The following is a 13702-nucleotide window of genomic DNA, read 5'->3' on the forward strand; positions in this document are numbered from 1 at the left end:
GTTAATGGACCAGCACAGGAGGAAGGCAGAGTCAAGACTTATATACAGACAGGGCAGACAAGACACAGGTGAACACGATTAGGGCAGATGGGGACCAAAGGAAGTAAAACTCAAGAAACATGACAAGACAGGAAACCTTTCAAAATAAAACAGGAAACAGAACCAAACAAGGCAGAACAAGAACTAAAGCGAAAAACAAGACAACAAACTGAAACCATGACAATAGAAAGGAAAAGAAGTTCAAACATTGATTATAAAAAAGGATATAAGAGATAAAAAAAAAGAAAAAGGAAAAGAAAAAAGATTAAATATTGATTTAATTGCATTTTGAATGAATAAAAAACAATGATTAATAGAATCAGAATCAGAATCAGAAATCAGAAAAAGTTTTATTGCCAGGTTCAGTAGAGCGCACTTTACAAAACGAGGAATTTGACTTGGTGTATAGTGCAATTAAGAATAAGTTAAAAATTAAGTTAACAACAACAACACACTATATACAGTAGAGTAAGGTGAATTAAAGTGGGAGCACAGATGGGCTGGGATGGTGGGGCCTGTAAGTGGCACCGACAGTCCTTTGGTGGGCGGGGGGGGAGGGGGGGTCACCTGGGGGAGTTGGGGTACTGTTCAGCAGGCTGACTGCAGTGGGGAAGAAGCTGTTCTTGTGGCGCGAGGTCCTGGTCCTGATGGACCGGAACCTCTTGCCAGAAGGGAGGGGCCGAAAGAGATTATGTCCTGGATGAGAGGGGTTGGCTACAATCCTGGCTGCCCGCCTCCAGGTCCTGGAGATGTGCAGCTCCTGGAGAGACGGGAGGTGGCAGCCGATCACCTTCTCTGCTGAGTGGATGACGCGTTGCAGCTTGGCCTTGTCTCTGGCCGTGGCCGCAGCGAACCAGACTGTGATGGAGGACGTGAGGGTGGATTCGATGATGGCATCGTAGAAGTCTACCAGCATCTTTTCAGGGAGGTGAAACTTCTTCAGCTGCCTCAGGAAGTACATCCTCTGCTGGACCTTCTTAGTGATGGAGCTGATGTTCTGCTCCCACTTGAGGTCCTGGCTGATGATGGTTCCCAGGAAGCAGAAGGACTCCACAGAGGTCACCGGGGAGTCACAGAGGATGACAGGGGGGAGGGGGGCTGGGGCCTTCCTGAAGTCCACTGTCATCTCCACTGTCTTCAGAGCATTAAGCTCCAGGTTGTTAGCGCTGCACTATGACACCAGCCTGGCTATTTCACTCCTGTAGGCCGACTCATCTCCGTCAGAGATGAGGCCGATGAGTGTGGTGTCGTCAGCAAACTTCAGGAGTTTGACAGACAGGTGACCAGCTGTGCAGCTGTTTGTGTACAGGGAGAGTAACAGGGGTGAAAGGACACAGCCCTGGGGGGATCCGGTGCTTGTGGTCCGAGTATCTGAGACGAGCTTCCCCAGCCTCACATACTGCTGTCTGTCCGTCAGGAAGTCTGTGATCCACCTGCAGGTGGAGTCAGGCACATTCATCTTGGAGAGTTTTTAATACTAAAGATGTATGAAAGACATACCGAAAAAATATGTCTTTCAGTGTTTAACTGGCTGTCTTTGGATTATGCATGCCTGAGTAATGGCCATTCTTACTCCTCATCTCTCTGTTCACTGCTTGCTAATTTACATAGCAGGGGTCCCAGCAGGAGGGGGCGGGGTTGTAACACGACTCCTTCAGCAGAGCCAGGCTGAGAGAGGCTTTGACATGTAAGATGTTAGATGTTAGAATGCCAGATGTTAGAATGACCAGTTCATTTTATATCTATGAAAATATTCAGGGAGCTATGGGACATGTTCAGCTATAGGTCTGTGAAAATTGGTGTCGATTGTTGAAACATAAGTTACCATAAAAAAATGTTTGTTTGGAGTCTAGACAGATTTAACACAGGTTTTTGGATGAAAAAGGATTTTTTATAAATCATCTGTTACACTTTTAAGTCTGAAAAAAATATGGAAGGCAGCAAACACAGATCCCTACCGTTTTTAATTTTTTGTGCTGATATTTGAAAGATAAGTTATGCAAAAAAATAGGTGTTTGCAGTTTTGCCTAAAAAGACGTTTTCGGACCTTTTTGGATCAAATGTTGTCTAAAAGTTCACCTGTAACTTCAATCATTCTGATTTTTTTTAGGAAAACTAAACCACTTCAACTGTAATCTGCAAGGCAATGGTAAAACTATATTTTTTATGGAACAGCCTGCAGTGTTTCTTGTGGGGATCTTTTCTGCCAGGGCTTGCCGGCTTGGTCGGTGGTTGTTGCTGTTACCAATCCAGTTGATATGGTTCTCCATCTGTGTCTAAGTGATATAATCAGAATCAGAATCGTTTATTGTCATTGTACATGGGGATACAATGAAATTGCAGCAGCCTTGGAGTGAAGGAGTTACATAAAATAAAAATAGAATAGAAAAAGAAATACTGTATTTACAACTCTTAACAAAAAATGAACAATATGGACACAAACTGTTAAATATTAAATATTTGTGAATAAAATAGAATGGAATTACATGAGTTGCTGTGAGCACAGCTTAATAAATATCAAGTTATTGCACAGTGACCCGGTTAGACAGTCAGGATATTGCACGCATTGTAGTAAAATTAGAGTGAGGTGTGGTTGGTGGACGTATGTGCATTCCGTATGATAATTGCCTGTGGAAAAAAGCTGTTTCTTAGTCTGTTTGTCCTGGTTCTGATGGACCTGTACCTCCTTCCAGAGGGCAGCAGTTCAAACAGAGGGAAAGCAGAATGGGTGGAGTTAGTGGTGATGCTAGTCACTCTGCTGATGCAGCGAGACTGGTAAATGTCCTTCAGTGAGGGGAGGGGGCAGCCGATGATCCTCTGCGCTGTCTTTACCACTCTCTGGAGACTCTGCCGTTCTGCTTCAGTGCAGTGGGAAAACCACACTGTGATGCCATAGGACAGAATGCTCTCAATGGTTGAGCGGTAGAACGTTACCAGCAGCTCCTGGCTGACGTCGTTCCTCCTAAGTTTTCTCAGGAAGTGCAGGCGTTGCTGGGCCTTCCTGATGACAGTCATGGTGTTGTTAGACCATGTGAGGTCAGCAGAGATGGTGGTGCCCAGGAGGGTGAAGCTGTGGACCCTCTCCACACAGTTTCCATCGATGTAGAGTGGGGGTGGATCTGTTCTGTTTTTTCTGAAGTCCAGGATGATCTCCTTGGTCTTGGTGGTGTTCAGGATGAGGTTATTAGCCTGACACCACCTTGAGAGTTTCAGGACTTCGTCTCTGTAGGCCGTCTCGTCGTCCCCAGAGATCAGCCCCACCACAGTAGTGTCGTCTGCAAACTTCACCACGGTGTTGCTGGTGTGGGCTGGTCTGCAGTCTGCTGTGTACAGTGTGTACAGCAGAGGACTCAGCACACATCCCTGTGTGGAGCCTGTGCTCAGCGTCCGGGTGGAGGAGAGGTGGGGGTCAAGTTTGACTGTCTGTGGTCTGTTTGTCAGGAAGTCCTTGATCCACGTGCAGGTGAGTGGGTGGAGTCCTAGTTCAGACAGTTTGTTGACCAGAATGTCAGGAATGATTGTGTTAAAGGCTGAGCTATAGTCCACAAAGAGCATCCTGGCGTAGGTGTCTCTGTGTTCCAGGTGGCTCAGCGCAGTGTGGAGGGTGATGGAAATGGCATCATCCGTTGATCTGTTTGCTTTGTAAGCAAACTGGTGGGGGACGAAGATTGGAGGGAGGGAGTCTTTGATGTGTCCCAGGAGCAGCCGCTCCAGACACTTTGTGATGACAGCAGTGAGTGCAACTGGGCGGAAGTCCATGAGGAAGGCTGTGGATGAGGACTTTTTGGGTATCGGGATGATAGTGGATGACTTCAGGCAAGCAGGGATGAAAGCCTGAGCTAGCGACAGGTTGAAGATTTTTGTGAAGACCTGGGAGAGTTGATCGGCGCAGGCCCGCAGAACCTTTCCGGGAACTCCATCAGGTCCCGCCGCTTTCCTGGGGTTTACCCTGCTGAACATCCGTGCCATCCGTGCCACGTCCATAAAGGCATTGTTTTTATATTTAGAGCTCTAAGCAACCAAACAGTTGTTTTACAATTACTTTTACAATTGTGCACTTTTAGCAGGCTGAAAAAATTATCTTTTTAAAATTGCCATTTCAAATTTGGGTTTTAAATTTTGTGTTCCATTTTTCTGTGCTTGTATTGGAAGGATTTGTTATTATTTTGTTTAAAAGTGCTACATATTGTATATACACATAATTTGTTTAGAGAAATTTGCTATAGGTTGTGTTTTTTGGTTTTGTAGTTTAATTTCATTGGATTTATATTAAGGAAAAGAAGTTGCAGCATTGATTAAAAAAGGATAAAAGAGACATTTACTGTCTAAGTCTTATGTTACATCTGTAGAACTGTACTGAGAGTTGGGTTTTGTTTTGGAGCACATTCATATGTTTTGTTTGTAAAAAAAAAAAATATAAAATATTAAGTTAATTGCATTTTACATGACTAGAAAAGCAATGATTATTCATAAAAATCTATGAAAGACATACAAAACAAATGAAAAAGCAGTCTGCCCTCCCTCTTGTGTCTAAACTATTGTCACCTCACTTCTGGGTTAGTTAGCATATGAACAGGCAGCTGGTGTGTGTGTGGGGGGGGGGGGGGGGGTGGAATTTGACTCCAGCAACAGGGCAGATTGAGGAGCAGGCTGCAGCATGAGGAAAAGACTGAAGCATGTAAGAGGAAATGACATCCTACAGTTGACCAGTTCATTTTATATCTGTAAAGAATATTCAAGAAGCATTTAGACATGTTCAGCTATATGCGTGTTAAACTTGGTGTGGATATTTGAAGCATAAGTAATTTTAAAACACACTTGTTTGGAGTCCAGACGGAAAAAGCACAGGTTTTGGGATGAATCAGGATTTTTTTAAAATCATCTGTTTCACCTGGACTTCTGAAAAAAATATGGAAGGCAGCAAACACAGATCCCTACATTTAAAAAAATAAATGGTGTTGATATATGATGATTAAGTTATGAAAAAAAATAGGTGTTTGTAGTTTTGCCTAAAAAGACGTTTTCGGACCTTTTTGGATGAAATGTTGTCTAAAAGTTCACCTGTAACTTCAATCATTCTGAATTTTTTTAGGAAGCAGTAGCACATAAATGCCTATGAAAGTTGAATTCTTGGTGCTGATAACCTAAACAGAATTTATGCTAAAAATCTTTGTTCAGTCCAAAATTTCATTAAAAAAAATCAAGTGATGAAGTTTCTCGTAGACCCTATAGTGTTACATATCAAAGCTGGAGGTTATTAAAGGCATCTAATTCTGAAATCTCAGCTTCCTGAGACAAACGGCCGATTTATAATAAATTTCTATTATTTGGGTGCACATAATCGACCACTTCCTGTTACGCAGGCACCGTCAGGTGTACACCCATGAAACTTTACATGATGAGAGAGGACCCTTCTGAGTATCTCCAGTTTTAATTTCATGCACATCGGACATAGCAAAGAGAAAATACAGGGCAGAATGTGCCCAATGCAATAACTAGGTGGCGCTATAGAGCTCGTCCAAGATTGTCATATCCATGGGTTCAGAATAGAAGCTTCATCATATACATTGAATTTCAGTGAGATTGGACAAGGAATGTGCACGTGAGAGCAACTTTTGTGTGCATGGCGAGATGCCCAACTTTGCCGCTCTGTCACGACCACACCCCCGCATTGAAAGTTATGGTTTTTTTGTCAGAGTAAACTTCAATGGCTTTTCAACAGGTGGACGTCATTTTCAGGTGTGTCGGCTCATCCTACTCGGAGTAGTGATGCTCCAAGTAAAACATGTCATTTCCTCTTGCCAGCAGGTGGCGCTACACTTTTTCCAGATTTTTTCACTGCAGATGTGTTCAGAGTCAGACTACAATCATGCACATCAATTTTGGATCAGATTGGATTATGCATGGCTGAGTAATGGCCATTTTTCTTTTCATGGCGTGTTTTCGAAACGACCTCCAATTTTGACGCGCCGCCATGGTCACAAACATCCATAAAAACTTAAAAGCTTTGCAATTTAACATCGGACATGTGCCTAGTTTACAAAACCAAAGTTTGGAGTCATTACTCTCAAATCTCTAGGAGGAGTTCGTTCTAGAGCGAGGCCTGCGAATGACCAAAATACAGCAAAAATGACATATTGTCATCAAAATATCAGACTTCCTGTGCGACTGACAGCTTGGTCCCAAGAGACTTTTTTGTAGGTTTCTATCCGATGAACATGCCCTGTTAAAATCAGGTTTGTACTTTAAAGCATATGGAGGTGCTCGCGAAAACAAATTTTGCAGGTGGCGCTATCGAGCCATTTTTGTTTACCTATGCCGTTCTCCTATAAAATATGAAATTTTTCGTGACTCCTGATGTGTATACAAAATTTGGTGAGTTTTGGGGTATGTTAAAGGCCTCAAAAAGGCGACGGAAAAGTCGGAAGAATAATAATAATAATAATTAAAGCTACAAGTAGCATTTAGCGGGCCCGAGCACGTGCGACCGCCTGGCACGAGCGACCGCCCCGTGAGCAACGCCCTGCTCGAGCCATTCTCGTCGTTTTTTCTTGTCCATTCTGGAGCTCCAAGCTAATATTAATACGACAGCAGCCTGGGGGGGGGGGGGGGGGGGGGGGGCTGTAATCTGTTGCCTTAAGGGACAAAGACTTTTGCATATAGCATGAAAAAAATTCAAGCAATGATGATAATTGCTATCACTGTCCCTAAGGATGAGAACAATAGAACTCATTCAATTTCCACTACAATGTCTGGATGAGTGTCAGCTATGTCTGATAACTTGGCCAATTAGCTGGACCGGGATCTTGCAAAGTGCAGGTGGTTAACGTCCAGTGTAATGAGTCTGTGGACGGCAACAGTACAGCATAGCTTTTGGTTTCCACAAGAGAAGAACTCCTGACACATCTGCCCTAACAGACAACTACAAGAGGAGTTGAAATGTATAACACGGTGAAGGAGTTTTTGTGCAGAAAAAGGTACAATTAGAAAAGCTGGTAGCAGTGACTGCAGATGGGACTCCTGCTATGATCAATAGACAAACAGGTTTCATCACTCACTGTAAAGCTGACCCAGACTTTCCAAAATGTCTGCATTACTGCTGCGTCATTCACCAGCAGGCCTTATGTGCAGAAGTGATTGGCTCTGGACATATAATGACTCTTATTCTGAAAATCGTAAACAACCTCAGCTGCAAAGCAAAACAGCACAGGATTTTTAAGGTGCTATTGGAGGAGATGTCTGTTGAATATGGTGAATATGAACATTGTGAATCTGAACTTGCATTCTTGACTGACATTACTGGAAAACTAAACCACTTGATCTGCGAGCTGCAAGACAATGGCAAAACTATTTTTTTTTGACCAGCCTGCCTGAGCCAGTGTTTTTCTTGTGGGGATCTTTTCTGCCAGGGCTTGTCAGCTTGGTCAGTGGATGTTGCTGCAGTTGTCTCCCTTGCTGGGACAGCTGGAGTTAAACACAGCAGCTCACGGCTCTGAAGTGGACCCCGTTGCTGTCCCAGTCTGGATGGGCACTGTGGCGATGTTTCAATGGCCAGGCTGGCTCCTGGTATAAAGACATTCCCAAATACCATTTCCTAACCGCAGAGCCAAGGGTGTGTTTACATGTTTAGGTCAAAAATGTGATGGACAGCTTCATGTTGTCTATTGATGTAAGTTTAAACCTAAACATGCCACCCTGTTATTAATCCAGTTGATATGGTTCTCCATCTGTGTCTAGGTGATAGAAAAGCATTTTTTTTATATTTAGAGCTCTAAGCAAACAAACAGTTGTCTATATAAAAGAGCTTTTACAATTGTGCACTTTTAGCAGGTCTCTGAGTTCATGTGACCAATGTATGGTGGATTTTCACAGACCTTGTTTAAAACTGAAGGTGAGAGAGACTTAGAGAAATGGCTTCATTGTTCTGGAGTTCTTTGTTTCATCCACAGAAGAGTAGAATTGGTGATTGATTTTGAAAAGCTGCTGAAAAAAGTATCTTTTTCAAATTGCAATTTCTAACTTGGGTTTTACATTTTGTGTTCCATTTTTTGTGCTTTAATTGGGAAGCATTTGTTATTTGTTTGGTGTTTTTAAGGTTCTGCAAATATACACATCATTTTTTAGAGACATTTATCAGTTGTGTTTGTTGATTTGTAGTTTAATTTCATTGGATGTATAGATGTCGTGTGGGGGGGAGGCTCGAGAGCAGGTAGGACCCAGGCGCAGAGACGGGAGGCAAACGGGTTCAGGGCAAGTGGGTTTATTTAACTAACAAAAAGCGCTGCAGAGCAGGATGACAAAACTAAAAACAAAAACTTACTGTGGCATGGCAAGGGACATGGACGCCAGACAAGAAGACGTGATCAACATGAGCAGAAGTTAATGGACCAGCACAGGAGGAAGGCAGAGACAAGACTTATATACAGACAGGGCAGACAAGACACAGGTGAACACGATTAGGGCAGATGGGGACCAAAGGAAGTAAAACTCAAGAAACATGACAAGACAGGAAACCTTTCAAAATAAAACAGGAAACAGAACCAAACAAGGCAGAACAAGAACTAAAGCGAAAAACAAGACAACAAACTGAAACCATGACAATAGAAAGGAAAAGAAGTTCAAACATTGATTATAAAAAAGGATATAAGAGATAAAAAAAAAGAAAAAGGAAAAGAAAAAAGATAAAATATTGATTTAATTGCATTTTGAATGAATAAAAAACAATGATTAATAGAATCAGAATCAGAATCAGAAATCAGAAAAAGTTTTATTGCCAGGTTCAGTAGAGCGCACTTTACAAAACGAGGAATTTGACTTGGTGTATAGTGCAATTAAGAATAAGTTAAAAATTAAGTTAACAACAACAACACACTATATACAGTAGAGTAAGGTAAATAAAGTGGGAGCACAGATGGGCTGGGATGGTGGGGCCTGTAAGTGGCACCGACAGTCCTTTGGTGGGCGGGGGGGGGAGGGGGGTCACCTGGGGGAGTTGGGGTACTGTTCAGCAGGCTGGCTGCAGTGGGGAAGAAGCTGTTCTTGTGGCGCGAGGTCCTGGTCCTGATGGACCGGAGCCTCTTGCCAGAAGGGAGGGGCCGAAAGAGATTATGTCCTGGATGAGAGGGGTTGGCTACAATCCTGGCTGCCCGCCTCCAGGTCCTGGAGATGTGCAGCTCCTGGAGAGACGGGAGGTGGCAGCCGATCACCTTCTCTGCTGAGTGGATGACGCGTTGCAGCTTGGCCTTGTCTCTGGCCGTGGCCGCAGCGAACCAGACTGTGATGGAGGACGTGAGGGTGGATTCGATGATGGCGGTGTAAAATTCTACCAGCATCTTTTCAGGGAGGTGAAACTTCTTCAGCTGCCTCAGGAAGTACATCCTCTGCTGGACCTTCTTAGTGATGGAGCTGATGTTCTGCTCCCACTTGAGGTCCTGGCTGATGATGGTTCCCAGGAAGCAGAAGGACTCCACAGAGGTCACCGGGGAGTCACAGAGGATGACAGGGGGGAGGGGGGCTGGGGCCATCCTGAAGTCCACTGTCATCTCCACTGTCTTCAGAGCATTAAGCTCTAGGTTGTTAGCGCTGCACTATGACACCAGCCTGGCTATTTCACTCCTGTAGGCCGACTCATCTCCGTCAGAGATGAGGCCGATGAGTGTGGTGTCGTCAGCAAACTTCAGGAGTTTGACAGACAGGTGACCAGCTGTGCAGCTGTTTGTGTACAGGGAGAGTAACAGGGGTGAAAGGACACAGCCCTGGGGGGATCCGGTGCTTGTGGTCCGAGTATCTGAGACGAGCTTCCCCAGCCTCACATACTGCTGTCTGTCCGTCAGGAAGTCTGTGATCCACCTGCAGGTGGAGTCAGGCACATTCATCTTGGAGAGTTTTTAATACTAAAGATGTATGAAAGACATACCGAAAAAATATGTCTTTCAGTGTTTAACTGGCTGTCTTTGGATTATGCATGCCTGAGTAATGGCCATTCTTACTCCTCATCTCTCTGTTCACTGCTTGCTAATTTACATAGCAGGGGTCCCAGCAGGAGGGGGCGGGGTTGTAACACGACTCCTTCAGCAGAGCCAGGCTGAGAGAGGCTTTGACATGTAAGATGTTAGATGTTAGAATGCCAGATGTTAGAATGACCAGTTCATTTTATATCTATGAAAATATTCAGGGAGCTATGGGACATGTTCAGCTATAGGTCTGTGAAAATTGGTGTCGATTGTTGAAACATAAGTTACCATAAAAAAATGTTTGTTTGGAGTCTAGACAGATTTAACACAGGTTTTTGGATGAAAAAGGATTTTTTATAAATCATCTGTTACACTTTTAAGTCTGAAAAAAATACGGAAGGCAGCAAACACAGATCCCTACCGTTTTTAATTTTTTTGTGCTGATATTTGAAAGATAAGTTATGCAAAAAAATAGGTGTTTGCAGTTTTGCCTAAAAAGACGTTTTCGGACCTTTTTGGATCAAATGTTGTCTAAAAGTTCACCTGTAACTTCAATCATTCTGAATTTTTTTAGGAAAACTAAACCACTTCAACTGTGATTTGCAAGGCAATGGTAAAACTATATTTTTTATGGAACAGCCTGCAGTGTTTCTTGTGGGGATCTTTTCTGCCAGGGCTTGCCGGCTTGGTCGGTGGTTGTTGCTGTTACCAATCCAGTTGATATGGTTCTCCATCTGTGTCTAAGTGATAAAATCAGAATCAGAATCGTTTATTGTCATTGTACATGGGGATACAATGAAATTGCAGCAGCCTTGGAGTGAAGGAGTTACATAAAATAAAAATATAAATAGAATAGAAAAAGAAATACTGTATTTACAACTCTTAACAAAAAATGAACAATATGGACACAAACTGTTAAATATTAAATATTTGTGAATAAAATAGAATGGAATTACATGAGTTGCTGTGAGCACAGCTTAATAAATATCAAGTTATTGCACAGTGACCCGGTTAGACAGTCAGGATATTGCACGCATTGTAGTAAAATTAGAGTGAGGTGTGGTTGGTGGACGTATGTGCATTCCGTATGATAATTGCCTGTGGAAAAAAGCTGTTTCTTAGTCTGTTTGTCCTGGTTCTGATGGACCTGTACCTCCTTCCAGAGGGCAGCAGTTCAAACAGAGGGAAAGCAGAATGGGTGGAGTTAGTGGTGATGCTAGTCACTCTGCTGAGGCAGCGAGACTGGTAAATGTCCTTCAGTGAGGGGAGGGGGCAGCTGATGATCCTCTGCGCTGTCTTTACCATTCTCTGGAGACTCTGCCGTTCTGCTTCAGTGCAGTGGGAAAACCACACTGTGATGCCATAGGACAGAATGCTCTCAATGGTTGAGCGGTAGAACGTTACCAGCAGCTCCTGGCTGACGTCGTTCCTCCTAAGTTTTCTCAGGAAGTGCAGGCGTTGCTGGGCCTTCCTGATGACAGTCATGGTGTTGTTAGACCATGTGAGGTCAGCAGAGATGGTGGTGCCCAGGAGGGTGAAGCTGTGGACCCTCTCCACACAGTTTCCATCGATGTAGAGTGGGGGTGGATCTGTTCTGTTTTTTCTGAAGTCCAGGATGATCTCCTTGGTCTTGGTGGTGTTCAGGATGAGGTTATTAGCCTGACACCACCTTGAGAGTTTCAGGACTTCGTCTCTGTAGGCCGTCTCGTCGTCCCCAGAGATCAGCCCCACCACAGTAGTGTCGTCTGCAAACTTCACCACGGTGTTGCTGGTGTGGGCTGGTCTGCAGTCTGCTGTGTACAGTGTGTACAGCAGAGGACTCAGCACACATCCCTGTGTGGAGCCTGTGCTCAGCGTCCGGGTGGAGGAGAGGTGGGGGTCAAGTTTGAATGTCTGTGGTCTGTTTGTCAGGAAGTCCTTGATCCACGTGCAGGTGAGTGGGTGGAGTCCTAGTTCAGACAGTTTGTTGACCAGAATGTCAGGAATGATTGTGTTAAAGGCTGAGCTATAGTCCACAAAGAGCATCCTGGCGTAGGTGTTTCTGTGTTCCAGGTGGCTCAGCGCAGTGTGGAGGGTGATGGAAATGGCATCATCCGTTGATCTGTTTGCTTTGTAAGCAAACTGGTGGGGGACGAAGATTGGAGGGAGGGAGTCTTTGATGTGTCCCAGGAGCAGCCGCTCCAGACACTTTGTGATGACAGCAGTGAGTGCAACTGGGCGGAAGTCCATGAGGAAGGCTGTGGATGAGGACTTTTTGGGTATCGGGATGATAGTGGATGACTTCAGGCAAGCAGGGATGAAAGCCTGAGCTAGCGACAGGTTGAAGATTTTTGTGAAGACCTGGGAGAGTTGATCGGCGCAGGCCCGCAGAACCTTTCCGGGAACTCCATCAGGTCCCGCCGCTTTCCTGGGGTTTACCCTGCTGAACATCCGTGCCATCCGTGCCACGTCCATAAAGGCATTGTTTTTATATTTAGAGCTCTAAGCAACCAAACAGTTGTCTATATAAAACAGCTTTTACAATTGTGCACTTTTAGCAGGCTGAAAAAATTATCTTTTTAAAATTGCCATTTCAAATTTGGGTTTTAAATTTTGTGTTCCATTTTTCTGTGCTTGTATTGGAAGGATTTGTTATTATTTTGTTTAAAAGTGCTACATATTGTTTATACACATAATTTATTTAGAGAAATTTGCTATACGTTGTGTTTTTTGGTTTTGTAGTTTAATTTCATTGGATTTATATTAAGGAAAAGAAGTTGCAGCATTGATTAAAAAAGGATAAAAGAGACATTTACTGTCTAAGTCTTATGTTACATCTGTAGAACTGTACTGAGAGTTGGGTTTTGTTTTGGAGCACATTCATATGTTTTGTTTGTAAAAAAAAAAAGATAAAATATTAAGTTAATTGCATTTTACATGACTAGAAAAGCAATGATTATTCATAAAAATCTATGAAAGACATACAAAACAAATGAAAAAGCAGTCTGCCCTCCCTCTTGTGTCTAAACTCTTGTCACCTCACCTCTGGGTTAGTTAGCATATGAACAGGCAGCTGGTGTGTGTGTGTGTGGGGGGGGGGGGGGGGGGTGAAATTTGGCTCCAGCAACAGGGCAGATTGAGGAGCAGGCTGCAGCATGAGGAAAAGACTGAAGCATGTAAGAGGAAATGACATCCTACAGTTGACCAGTTCATTTTATATCTGTAAAGAATATTCAAGAAGCATTTAGACATGTTCAGCTATATGCGTGTGAAACTTGGTGTGGATAATTGAAGCATAAGTAATTTTAAAACACACTTGTTTGGAGTCCAGACGGAAAAAGCACAGGTTTTGGGATGAATCAGGATTTTTTTAAAATCATCTGTTTCACCTGGACTTCTGAAAAAAATATGGAAGGCAGCAAACACAGATCCCTACATTTAAAAAAATAAATGGTGTTGATATATGATGATTAAGTTATGAAAAAAAATAGGTGTTTGTAGTTTTGCCTAAAAAGACGTTTTCGGACCTTTTTGGATGTAATGCTCTCTAAGATGTCACCTGTAACTTCAATCATTCTGAAAAAAATTAGGAAGAGGTGGAGCACATAAATGCCTATTAAAGTGTAGTCTTTGGTGCTGATAACCTAAACAGAATTTATGCTAAAAATCTTTGTTCAGTCCAAAATTGCATAGGAAAAAAAGAGGTATGAAGTTTCTCATAGACCCTATTG

The sequence above is a fragment of the Oryzias latipes genome, chromosome 14 (assembly GCF_053564925.1).
Source record: "Oryzias latipes strain Hd-rR chromosome 14, Olatipes_Hd-rR_3.1".
In the NCBI taxonomy this organism is placed as follows: domain Eukaryota; kingdom Metazoa; phylum Chordata; class Actinopteri; order Beloniformes; family Adrianichthyidae; genus Oryzias; species Oryzias latipes.